This window comes from Gorilla gorilla, chromosome 10 (genome assembly GCF_029281585.2).
Source record: "Gorilla gorilla gorilla isolate KB3781 chromosome 10, NHGRI_mGorGor1-v2.1_pri, whole genome shotgun sequence".
NCBI lineage: Eukaryota > Metazoa > Chordata > Mammalia > Primates > Hominidae > Gorilla > Gorilla gorilla.
The window spans coordinates 107,806,964-107,820,241 of NC_073234.2; the positions used below are offsets into that span (position 1 = coordinate 107,806,964).

A 13,278-nucleotide genomic window follows, 5' to 3' on the forward strand; every position below is an offset into this window, starting at 1 on the left:
ATCTAGATGGCTGGTCAAAGTTTCCCAGGCTCCACGTCAAGTTGTTCCACTGCTCACTGGAACTTCCCTAGTCAGGTTGGGCAAATAGTAATTTACAGCAATAGTGAATTTATCACTGACATTTCTTCAGTTCCCCTCTTTGGCATCTGCTTCTTCTTTTCTGTAATGCTGTTTGTTGAAATGCCCAACATTCTTTTTCTTCCCTAGAGCTATTCAGGGTGACCTTTGTTTTCACATTTTCCCATGCCACTTCCATTATGTCAAAGTAAAACAGTCCTGTGTGGCCACTGCTCATGACCTTGTTTCCTGCCATGTGAAGATAGGATCGGCTGCTCTTTCTTCTCTTCCTTTTTTTTCTGAGACAGGATCTCTCTCTGTCACCCAGACTGGAGTGCAATGGCTCAGTCGTAGCTTGCTGCAGCCTCGAACTCCTGGACCTCCTCAGCCTCCTGAGTAGCTGGGACTACAGGTGCACACCACCATGCCTTCCTAATCTGATATATATATATATATATATATATATATATATATATATATATATTACAGAGATGGGGTCTTGCTCTGTCACCCAGGCTGAAGATCAGCTGCTCTTTCTAATGTGTGGTTAGATAAGATCTGTCTCCCAGGGGATAAAATACTACCTGGAATAAAGGTATCTTTAAAATAATCCCAGAGAAGAAAACATTTTTATAGTATGACAGAGGCAGAGAAAACAGAGAATATTTGTTAAGGCAGGACTTTCACCACTCCCAGTACAATCATCTGTCTGTTACCTGCATGCCTTACATGGGCTGGCACTGCTGGGGGTACAAAGTAGATGCCAAACTTCACAATGGTTAGATTCATGTTTAAAAAGCCATTGGATCAAACCTTTGTGAAAGTTTCCAGCTTTTTTTCTGTTCCAAATATGTGTCCATTATAAAAGAATCTCAAGAGCATAATTGCCAAGATAGTTTATGTCCATGAGTATTTCAACATCTCTCATGAAATCTGTTCCCATCATTACTCAAGATATTGTATGAACAGTATTCCACATAAACTAGGTGCTCAATAATGATTGATTGGCCAGTGGAGGGTCATTATTTAATGCACTACAATCTTTTATGCAAGGGGCCTACAGGAATCAGTATGATCCCATAGGAATCCTTTTCTTTTCCATTGAGAAAGAAACAGATAGTGGCTTGTATTAGGTTTCTTGTGTGTGTTGTGAGGTGGAAAGATATGAAAAGAAATTTGATCAGAGCATAAATGTGGGCCCATGGGATAGGAAGGAATGAGGGAATAAGGAAGAAAACACAGATTATAGACAGGAAAATCAAACCTATTAAAACTGATAATTTTCGAATACTAAAAATGTACATTCATTTGAACAAAAAGATTCTATAAAGCAAGATTTCTCTGTTCTTACCAGCACTACCATGCCCAAACTACCTTAGGAAATGAATAGCAGAGTCAAACTTAAAAGCACCTGAAATTTAAAACAAAAACCAATTTACATTTTATTTAAGAAAAGCAAACAGATGGGCCTGCTAACAATGTCAAAGTCTCGTTTACAAAGAGAAAAACAAATCTGGAACCTGAAGTCAAACGAGTTCAAAATAAAAAGCAAACCAATAAACAGAAACCAACATAAACAGAAGTTACTACCATCTCCCTCAGCCTGTGAAATTCTGGAACTTCTCTTTCTCTCTTCCCTTCTTCTTCTCTCACCTGGAAGACGAGCAGAGTGAACACAGCAGGGGTTGTCGGTTCCCCAGATGGCACCACATTCATAAACCACCAACTCCAGGAGAATGTAGGAAGCTTAGTTAAGGCCAAAGTTCTCTTTGAATCTTCCACATGGGCTTCAAGGCAAAAGAAAAAAAGTTTGCCTGAGAATATCTTCGTATCTATTAGTTTGAACCATGCAAAATTACAGTTTTTATAGGTAAAATGAGTGCATATTGGCAATTTCAAATGATTAACCCTAATACATTATGCTTTTGGGTATAGAAATATTCAGATCTTAAACATATGCTGTTACATACAAAATCAGGTATATTCCTGCTTCTATAATTAAAGCAAAGAGAATTTCTTTTGGTCATTACTCGTTCTGACATGAGGTATGAACCAAGTTCAGGAGCCCTAAAGGTCTGGGTCTTGGGTCATTTCTCCACCTCTAACTTGTCCCGCTTTTTTGGTCGGTCATTGTGTTCTGAGCTGTCTCACAAAACATCTGCTATGACTTTACTTTCTCCTGATAGGGTGGCTTTCCATCGTTGGCACTTCATTGGCCTTATTGGTATGCTTTATACACTGGTTCTCGTTTCCAAACTGGCATTATTATTGTTATGATTCCTGCTGCTCTCCCACATTTCCCATCTTTCTCCTCATCTCTCTCACCTGTACATTTCTTACATTTTCTCCTGTGCTTCCTTCTTCCCATGATCATTGCCCAAGTGTGTCTTCTTTCTTCTCCTTGGCACGTTTCCTTTGCCCGCTCTCACATATGCAGAGATGGCTCTTGGTTTTCCTTCTGAAATCTCATAGTTTGGAGGTAAACTTGTTAGCAAGGCCACTGAGAAGAGAACAAAAGGGAAACATAAGAGAAACCAAGTCACTATCTCTCTCATTTCCTGGTTTCTAGAAGTAAGACCCAAAGAACTCACTGTTACAGCGCTTTCAGCTCAGGCCAAACTAGGGTGATCAAACTGAGCTTGAGTGCTAATCAAAACCTATAAAACCAAGTAGACAGACCATCTACAAATCTTCACTGTTAAATACCATAAAGAATGAAAAGGTCACTAATTGGTAAGACTATATGTGTGATAATTAAATTTATGCATCAACCTGGCTAGGCTAAAGGATGACCAGGTAGCTGGTAAAACATTATTCTGGGTGTGTCCATAAGAGTGTTTTCGGAAGAGATCAGCATTTGAATTGGTGAACTTAGTAAAGCAGACGGCTCTCACCAATAAGGGCAGGCATCATCCAATCTGTCGAAAGCTTGAATAAAACAAAAAGAGGAAGGGAAAATCTGCTTCTTTTCTTCTTGATCTAGTATATCATCTTCTCCTGCCCTTGGATATGAGTGGGCCTTCAGACTTAAACCAGGAGTTACACCTTTGGCTTCCCTGGTTCTCAGTTCTTTGGACTTGGACTGAATTACACTGCCAGCTTTCCTGGTTCTCCAGCTTGCAGATGGCAGATCATGGGACTTCTTGGCCTCCATAATTGTGTGAGTCAATTTCCATTTTATTTACATATCCAGTCATGCATTGCTTAACAATGGAGACAGGTTCTGAGAAATGCATTGTTAAGTGATTTCATCATTGTGCAAACATCACAGAGTGTAACTACATAAACCTAGACAGCATAGACTACTACACAACTAGGCTACACGGTGTAGCCTGTAACCTCATGATAAGTATGTATAACATCATGATAAGTACGTATGTATCTACCATATCTAAAGGTAGAAAAGGTTCAGTAAAAATATGGTATAATCTTATGGGATCACTATCATATATGCAATCCTTTGTAGACTGAAATGTCATTGTGTAGTGCATGACTGTATACGCACACATACACACACACACACACAAATATACTATTAGTTCTTTTTCTCTGAAGAGCCCTAATACAATATGTTATACATTTATATTGACTCTATTTCAAAATTTATGGTTTTGGTGAAACATATGTGGAGATGGGGCATACGTGTGTGAACTGGGATAGTGTCCTGCTGATGAATGGGTGGGAGGCATCATTTGGGACAAACCCAGGGCATCAGCTTATAGATAGCAAGAGCTCAACAAGAGCACTTTATGGCAAAGCCTCCCACAAGGCCTCTCAGAAGTTGAGAAACTGCTAAAAGTTTCTTTATGACAGATGACATTTATGGATAAAATAGGGATTAGCAGGATTCTTTAAATACTTTCGAACACTAACCTTCATTTCTACCAGGCAGTGGGGCCCCAAGTGCAGGGCCATGGGAAGTACAAGTCTGGGAGATATTAGGCTGCACTGTCTGTAGAGAATCTGAAAAAACAATAGAGTCACTGAAATGCAGTTTGGTATAATTATTGCCATGCATCATAATTCTAAATCATACTAGTGGTCAAATACTCTTCCCTGAAAAAACATTTTCTTGGTTTGAATTCTAAATAATTGTTGTGGTCACCAATGAGCTTTTAAATATATAAATACTTTCAAGTTTGCATATTTTATTACCTGTTCCTTAACAAACATTGAATTCGACATGAAAATGATTATGGGAAACATTCGGGTATACAGTCCCTGACTCTTAAGGACTCAGGTAAATACTTAAGGTATTTCATGGCCCTAGTCTTTGGGGCACCACATGTTTCTTCTTCAAATCACAGATTCAAAATGAAGAATGATAACACAGTGATTGTGTAGACAAAATAACTGAACCAAAATTGCTTGCTTCTGTCATTCTATGGGACCACTGAGAGTTTTTACTTGTGCTTAAAATTTTGAATAGTAAAACAGTGTCAACTTCATGCTGGAATATTTTTGGCTTTTTAGACACAATTTTAAGTACATGAAGTATTTTTACAAGACTAAGTAACATCACTGAAATTACAGCTTTCTTCTTTTTAAAACTGGTATTTTTTATAAAACTAAAGAGTGAATCAAGAAAAGCATAATTATTACTGATTATTATAGGATTATTACTGAAAAAGAAATGTATGGAATAGAGGAGGAAGGAGTTAACAAATGATCCACTCTGGATGTTGAAAACACCAATAAGCCTGCTTCCAGGAAGTGCCTAAGACACAGCTGGCTCGACTTGCTGGGTCACAGCATGTAAGGAAACTGCTGGGCTACATGCCACCGTCCTCAGTTGTCCAGATAGATAATCCCATAGCCCCACGGGGAAATAATCTTTAATTATGATATAGCTGACACCATTCAAAGCACTATGCTAAGTCCTTTATGTGAATTAACTTTTGTCAATTTATTTTTCATAAATAACCCAAATATGTATACCACTATTATCCTACCTTAAAGAGGAGAAACTGAGCTCCTAAAGTTTAAATATCTAACCCAAGTTAAGACTGCTAGTCACCCTAGGCTATTAACTCAGGCAGTCTAACTCAGGTATAATAACATTATGCTACTGTTTGCAGCTTTGGCTATGCCTGAATTATAGCGTCATGCTATCTAACTAAAAAGCTAACGGAAATAAAATGAGCCATAGGGCTCAATGTCATAAAAGGAGAGAAAATACTGGGGAAAAGTGATAATGCAGAGTTTAAAATATTTTTGTAAAAGTGCCAGAGATTGAGTATAACAAGTGTGACCAAAAAAAAAAAAAAAAAAAGGAAGAAGGTAAAAAAAAGAGGGAGGTCTGAGAAATAGAAATATCACAGGAAGGAAATAAAGGAGGGTGAGAGTAAATTCTCTGTTAGCATTCAGATTCCACAGATTCCACAAATCACATTTCTTTTTTTACCAACTAAGGAAAAATAACACTTGACCTAACATTTCATTGCAGTTAGCTAAAGGATGCTAGAAAAACTATGTTTCAGTGGTTTGCTCTAATTTCTTCAGGAATAGAGAAAAGTGACAAAAAGATCAGAGAAGAGAAGAAAGGAAACTATCAGAAAAATACAGAATTGGAGTAGGATATAACATATTTGGGTTTAAGGTAAAATTTTATATTGTAATCTTAAGTATCTTGCTACTTCAGTTTGGTCCCTGGAACAGCAGCATCAGAATCTGCCGAGGGCTTGTTAAAAAGGCAGAATCTCAGGTCCCATCCCAGACTCACTGAATCAGAATATAAATACTGACAAGATGCCCCGGGATTCATATGCACAGTAGAGCTGGCGAAGTTCCATTGTAGCCTGTGATTGTTTTCTGCAACTTAGTATTTCTGAGTTTTCCCAAGGAAGAAAACCCAGGCCTTAGCTTCTGGCAGACTTGTGTTTCTCCTTTACTTACTAGCTGCATGACTCATGAGCAAGGAAATCAAACTTTATGTGCCTGAGTTTCCTCATCTATAAAATGGAGACTATAATAATCATCTCCTAGGCTTGTTTTGAGGATGTTCAATAAATGCTCCTTTCATTCCTCTATTTACAGACCTGCTGGAGACAATTCTGCTAGCAGCCTTTCTGCTGTTATCTGTTTTCTAAACTTAGTAATTGAGTGTTATCTGGAGACTAAACTCTGAAATAAATAAGCTGATTATTTATTTATTTTCTCAAAACAACAGAATACGATTTAGCAAATTACTTCTTAAGATATTATTTTACATTTCTATATTCTCCTACCCTGAGTTGATGTGTGAGCAATATGTCACTTTCATAAAGCCAGGTATACATTATGGACAGGTAAGTAAAAAACATTATTTATTCTACGTTTTTGTCCAAGAATTTTAAATTTCAACTGTTGTGCGTGCGTTGGTAACGTAAAAGAAACTCAGTACAGTAGTATTCAGTACAGTATTTAAGCCCCTGTACTTAAACATATTCCTCGTACCAATGAAGTTACATGAAAAGCAAATTTGTGTGAGATATCGTAGATGGAAGTAAATTAGTCTTTATGTTCCCCACAAATTGAAATGCATTTCAAAAACTCTGTGTGTGTATGTGTGTGTGTGACAGAGTGTGTGTGAGAGAGAGACAGAGAGAGAGATACGCTTTGGTTGCCTCCATAAGCTGGCTGCTATGATTAATAAGACCAAGTTTTCTAAAGAAAATGAGATCATAACAAAAGCCCTCTTTATGCCTGTCTTTTATCAGGGGCAAAAAGGAAAGAGACAAAACAGCATGAAATGATGAGACCAAGTGATGAAAATTCATTCACAATGATTGCTTTCAAGAGTAATTTCTCTTGGGTAATTCAGCAGCCGGTTACTATGGCTCTCTGGAGTGATAGCTAATGTAAATGAAGCCACTAAAAGTGGATTATCCTGACAAGAATATACTCAGCCAATAATGCAACAGAAATCCATTCAAAGCATTCGGGAAAAATTCAAAAGAAAAAATATTCTTTTTTTTTTTTTTTAAAGTTAATGACCTACGATCCATTTCTTCCCTGACTAACAAGCAGCAAGCACTTAAAAATATCCAGCCAGGATGAAATAGAAACCCACCTGACTTGTTAATATTTTTGTTTGGTCCCAGGGACTCAGATTCTAAGCCAAATTCTTTGAATGATCTTGGCAAATGTCTGGAATTATTTTTGCCAACTTTTCTTTATCTTGGAAAAAAAGTTTCATGAATGGGTGTCAAGGGATCCAAAATTGATTAGTTTTAAAAACCTTTCTTGCAGATACGTATGGCACCCTAAAACTGTATTAGAAAAAAAGTAAGTACTCTGTAGTGTGAAAAATTCTTAAAGGACACCCTCTTTTACAAACTCACAAAAACAGCCTTTGAAACACCCACATGAAGTAGCTGTTGTTATTGCTTTCTATATACCTACATCTTGTCTATTATAAAAAGACTGGTTTTTGGCAGGTGTGGTGGCTCACACCTGTAATTCCAGCACTTTGGGAGGCCAAGGCGGGCGGATCACCTGAGATCAGGAGTTCAGGACCAGCCTGGTCAACATGGTGAAACCCAGTCTTTACTAAAAATACAAAAATTACCGGGGTGTGGTGACGGGCGCCTGTAGTCCCAGCTACTCGGGTAGCTGAGGCAGGAGAATCACTTGAACTCAGGAGTCAGAGGTTGCAGTGAGCTGAGATCATGCCACTGCACTCCAGCCTGGGTGACAGAGCAAGACTCCATCTCAAAAAAAAAAAGACTGGTTTTTCAACAGCTATTCCCACCCCTCTGCATGGAAATATTCACCCAGTCAATTGTTTTCCTAGTATGGGTAGTGGCCCTCTGGGCAGGACTGGAGTGGGGCACACAGGAGCAGCTGCAAACTATGTTTAGAAGCATGTCTGGGAAATGTCATGCAAGAAAAGACATATTTAAAGGTAGGCTTTGCATGAATGGAAAAGGAGAGTAATTCTATGTAGAGCAGAGCCTCTTACTTGGAGTGAGAGCAGCAAAAGTAGGGAAGCAAGAGGAATTATGCTTTTCATCAGCCAAATTTGCAGGTAGGAGGATTGGCTCAGTCATCCTGGCTGAGGCTCATGAAACCAGGTGTAAAGAAAGTGGACTAGATTAATTTCATCCATTACAGGAAGAGGAGCCGGGAGAGATAATCCAGAAATCATTGGGATTTGATGGTAGAAGATATTTTGGTACTATTCCATTTGAAATGAGAAGGTACCTGACATTCTCTGAATTCCTTTCAAGCAAAGGATTAAATTTACCCATGAGTTGACTCAGAAAAACATAAAAAGTATTGTTGCTCTGCTCAGAGTTTTATCTAACTCATTCTCACTTCTTATTCCATGATGAAATGACATAAATGAGGTTTGTTGTTGTTGTTGTTGTTGTTGTTGTTTTCTGGACACAAGGCAAGGCAGCTACCTGGGCAGAGCTGTTTTATTTCTCTATGCCGTGGGGAGAAATTGGTTAATTAGCCATGGAAGGCAGTCATTAAGATGTTCCCACGTGAGTGAACTTTCCAGGGTTCCCAGCTTCTGCATCCTTCCCTGTCCCTCATTTCCATTGTTGGTGATGACAACGTCTCTCCCATCAGCCTCATGAAGTTCTCTGTCATTTATTAAAATTTGCTTTCAGGAAAAATTTTGAAAATGTGTCCAGTAATGCCTGATTGGCCCCTTATCCTAAAGGCTTAAACTGGAGGAAGGAAGCTAAACTGAGAAATTTTGCAAATCATTGAGCCAAAAACGTATTAATAGCAAGATCTATCATTTACTGACTAGTATGTGGCAGGCAGTGCCCTTTTATTTAGGCAGGGAGAGTTGATGGGGGGGAGTGGGGTTCACACATCTTAAAGAGGTGCTATCTCCTCCTATATAAATCATGTAAGTCAAGAGAGTAAGGAATTGTCTTTGTTTGGTTATATTCAGGGGATTAGAGTATACAGTAGAAGATCCCAAGAAATCTTGGGATCATTTTAGACTAAGAAATGCCAATACCGCCGGGCACAGTGGCTCACGCCTGTAGTCCCAGCACTTTGAGAGGCCGAGGTGGGCGGATCACAAGGTCAGGAGATTGAGACCGTCCTGGCTAACGTGGTGAAACCCTGTCTCTACTAAAAATACAAAAAATTAGCCGGGCGTGGTGGTGGGCGCCTGTAGTGCCAGCTACTCGGGAGGCGGAGGCAGGAGAATGGTGTGAACCCAGGAGGCGGAGCTTGCAGTCAGCCGAGATTGCCCCAATGCACTCCAGCCTGGGCGACAGAACGAGACTCCGTCTCAGAACAAAACAAAAAGAAATGCCAATACCAGGAGAAATAGAGCCAAATCATGAACATAAGCTAAACAAATGTTGGCAGTGTAGCCTAGTGGTTAAGCAGACTCTTAACTAGAACACTGCACTCCATGTCCTCACTGCAGACCCTCACTGTGGGGTTCTAATTAACCCCTGTTACTTACCAGTGGCAGTCTTAAGGCATTCCTTAAGTTCGTTGTGCCCCAATTTGTTCATCTGTAGAAGGGGTAGGATGACAGTAGTGTTTACTTTATAGGCTTACTGTGAGCATTAAATGAGTTACTACTGCATTTGTAAAGTGCTTAAAATGCCACTCCAAAAGAGTTTGTTAAACACTTAAGAGCTGATTTACTTGCATCTAAACTGACAGCTCTCAATAACTGGAAATGATCAAGCATAGGCCCTGGAATATAAGCAGGTCTACATGAAGGCAAAAATGTTCGTTTCTTTTGTTCAGCCCTGTGCCTAGATCAATACCTAGTGATCATGCTCAAGAAATATTGTTGAATGAATCAATGAACCTACCGAGGTACTTACATAAAAGAGTTCTGCATGAGTACAAATCTGGGCAAAGTGACCTCCAAGGAAATTTCCACTTTTAGATTCTGTGATTTCCTTAAGGAACTGATAAGTAGGTGTGATACAATGTAAAAAATGTGCCTATATAATTTGAGAAAAACTTATTTTCTCTCCCTCTTTTTTCCTTCCTTCCTCCCTCCCTTCCTTCCTTCCTTCCTTCCTTCCTTCCTCCCTTCCTTCCTTCCTCCCTCCCTTCCTTCCTTCCTTCCTTCCTCCCTCCCTTCCTTCCTTCCTCCCTCCCTTCCTTCCTTCCTCCCTCCCTTCCTTCCTTCCTCCCTCCCTTCCTTCCTTCCTCCCTCCCTTCCTTCCTTCCTCCCTCCCTTCCTTCCTTCCTCCCTCCCTTCCTTCCTTCCTCCCTCCCTCCCTTCCTTCCTCCCTCCCTCCCTTCCTTCCTCCCTCCCTTCCTTCCTCCCTCCCTTCCTCCCTTCCTTCCTTCCTCCCTCCCTTCCTTCCTCCCTCCCTTCCTTCCTTCCTCCCTCCCTTCCTTCCTTCCTCCCTCCCTTCCTTCCTTCCTCCCTCCCTTCCTTCCTTCCTCCCTCCCTCCCTTCCTTCCTCCCTCCCTTCCTTCCTCCCTCCCTTCCTTCCTTCCTTCCTTCCTCCCTCCCTTCCTTCCTTCCTCCCTCCCTTCCTTCCTCCCTCCCTTCCTTCCTTCCTTCCTTCCTCCCTCCCTTCCTTCCTTCCTCCCTCCCTTCCTTCCTTCCTCCCTCCCTTCCTTCCTTCCTCCCTCCCTTCCTTCCTTCTCTTTCTTTTCTTTCTTTCTTTCTTTCTTTCTTTCTCTTTCTTTCTTCTCTTCTCTTTCCTTTCTTTCCTCCTTTCTTTCTCTCTTTCTTTCTTCTCTGTCCTTTCTTTCTTTCTGCCTTTCTTTCTCTTTCTTTTTCTTTCTTTCCTTCTGTTTTCCTTTAAGCAGACCATGTCTGTTAGATGAATGCCTTTTTCTAGTTAAAAGGTTAAACAGGAAAGTGAAGCACAATTATCAAGAGTCTCCATTCATCTCCACATGTTCCTAATCATTATCTTCTTTTACAGTTTCATATCTCCAGGCCTTTCATTGGGTCAGGTTGGCATTTCGCTGCCCTTTATGTGTGTGACAAGTGAAAATAAGGAAAGAAAAAAACTCAAGTGAAGAAAATCAGAATCTGCACAGCAGTTCCGGGGCGTTTCAGCTGCTTCCCACATCATCTGCCTCATCAAGCCCCAGCATCCATCTCCTTGCTCATCTTACACCCTGTGTGCATGACAGGCCCACCATTCATTTATCAGAGCAAAGGCTCTCCCACTATTCTGGTTCACCCCCCTCTTAGCCAGATATACAAGAATATCTGCACAGATGACCTGCCTCACCTGGGAGCTCAGAGGAGCTCAGATTCCATTACTATCGCACCAAGGACAGATCTCCCAGCAAGAATGACAGAAAAGACTAACTGCCCCCAAAATCTCCCTTCCAAAACACAGTTCTCCTAATTCTCCCAAGAAACCAGAATGTGACTGCTCACCTCTCTAAGGACCTGAAAACAACTGGCCATTTCAGCTATTTAAATCAACTTTAAAAAATCCAACCCCCAAAATATTAAACCATTTTGGTCGGAATGATAACTAACCTGCTGACAGCTGCTTCTGCTATGTGCAAAAATGGAAAAAAAAATACTTCAGGTCAAATCACTCTACCTTTGGGATTCTAAATTTACTCATATTCTCAAAGAAATATATTCAGTCATAGTGAGGAAAATAGGATTATTCCTTTAGCTCGATAAGCAACCAGAAGTTCTTCCTTCAAATCTTGACATTTTAATCAATCAGAAATTGATTTTTGGAAAACTGTTTCCTATGAAGCTATCTCTGCCTGAAGGATTTTTCTTTTACAATCCAGACTATAGAAGGAAATTCACAACCTGGACTTTCACCTCCATTGGTCATAGTTTTACTGACCAATTCCCACCTCTGCCTTACACCTAACGGAAGTTTATGCCTCTGTTTTCTCTTCACATACCCCAACAGTTACAAATGGTTGTTATTATTAAGCATCTTTTATTTTGTGGCCTCTGATTATATGGTCCCCTAAATTTTGACCTAATCACAAAAGATTGGTAAAATTTTTTAACATATTAATAATATCTTGTTTATGTGTCAATATCTTAGCATGTATCAATTAAGACAGAGGTCTTAACGTTCTCTTTTTGAAAGAGAATATTAAGATTCAGAGATATTAAGAGATTCTCCCAGGATCACAGTTAGGTAACAGAGCTGGATTTTAGTCCAGGTCTGTCTACAGCTCTAACGTATATACACCCTTTGTATAACATGTCACGAATTCAGCATAAAGGGATCTTCAGTGGTCTAAGTCAGGGGTCAGCAACCTTTTCTAAAAAGGACCAAATAGTAATATTTCAGGCTTTGTGGACCCTATGGTCTCTATCACAACTGTTCAAATCACCATGTAGTGTAAAAGGAGCCATAAGCAAAATATAAACTAACCAATGTGGCTGTTCTATGGGATTTTTTTTTAACTCTTTATTTACAAAAGCAGGTGGCAGATCAGAACTCACTTATGGGCCATAGTTCTCTGACCCCTGACCTGAGAAAATCTTATATTTATGGACAACATTTAGACTGCGACTTGCCAAGTAGGAACGAGAAGCTCTGTCAACTGAAGATCAAGGCTGGAGTTCTGAAAGCAAAGAGCTGTCTGGTGTTAATGATAAGTGAAACAGTTAAAGTTAGAAGATCCCAGTTATAAGAAGCACAAAGAATAATGACCATAGACTCCTGAACAAGAATGTCTGGACTTCTGGCTTAGGCACTCTGGTTGTATGGTCCAGGCCAAGTTACCTAATCTCTCCAGGCCTCCATTTTCTTATCATTAAATGAAGATAATAAAAGTATTTTCCTCAGAGAGCTGTAAGAATAAAATGAGCTAACCCATGTCAAGCACATAGAATAGGGCCCAGCCTATATTAATTTATCAATAAATGCCAGCTACATATTAGTTCTCTATATTTGTATTCATTATCATAAAATGTTTATCTACAGATTGGCATTATAAGGATGGAGTTAAAATTGTATGTATGTGAAGGGAAATTATTTCTGTTACTATTGATCTGCATCACATTACCCCAAATTTGATGGCTTAAAGTAACAACATTCATTTTGCAAACAAATTTGAAATTTGAGGAGGGCTTGTCTGGGAAGACTTGTCTCTGCTCTATGTGGTATCAGCAGGGGGAGGCTTGACGGACTGGCACATGCCCTTCCAGAATGGCCCACTCGCATGCCTGCCAAGTTGGTGCTGGCTCTTGGCTGGGAGCTCAGCTGGGGCTGAGTGCTAGGGTCCCTGGGAGGTTCCTTGTGGCCTGAACTTCCTCACCGCAAGGCAGCTGCGGTGCGAGAG

General features: G+C 40.0%; 2 long non-coding RNA genes across 3 annotated transcripts; one reads left to right on the forward strand and one right to left on the reverse strand.

The window, feature by feature from the left end:
- Positions 1 to 1,469: 1,469 nt before the first annotated feature.
- On the reverse strand, positions 1,470 to 9,532 carry LOC101135721 (putative uncharacterized protein CLLU1-AS1). The gene is made up of 4 exons (XR_004066875.2): positions 9,479 to 9,532; positions 3,931 to 4,020; positions 2,383 to 2,557; positions 1,470 to 1,844 (listed from the first exon to the last, which is right to left on the reverse strand). It is a non-coding gene; the product is annotated as a putative uncharacterized protein CLLU1-AS1 (long non-coding RNA).
- On the forward strand, positions 2,913 to 12,880 carry CLLU1 (chronic lymphocytic leukemia up-regulated 1). 2 transcript variants are annotated; one of them, NR_145998.2, is made up of 3 exons: positions 2,913 to 3,217; positions 6,756 to 7,323; positions 10,920 to 12,866. It is a non-coding gene; the product is annotated as a chronic lymphocytic leukemia up-regulated 1 (long non-coding RNA). The 2 variants fall into 2 exon arrangements; NR_145999.2 differs by lacking the exon at positions 6,756 to 7,323 and having other exon boundaries at positions 10,920 to 12,880.
- Positions 12,881 to 13,278: the final 398 nt, after the last annotated feature.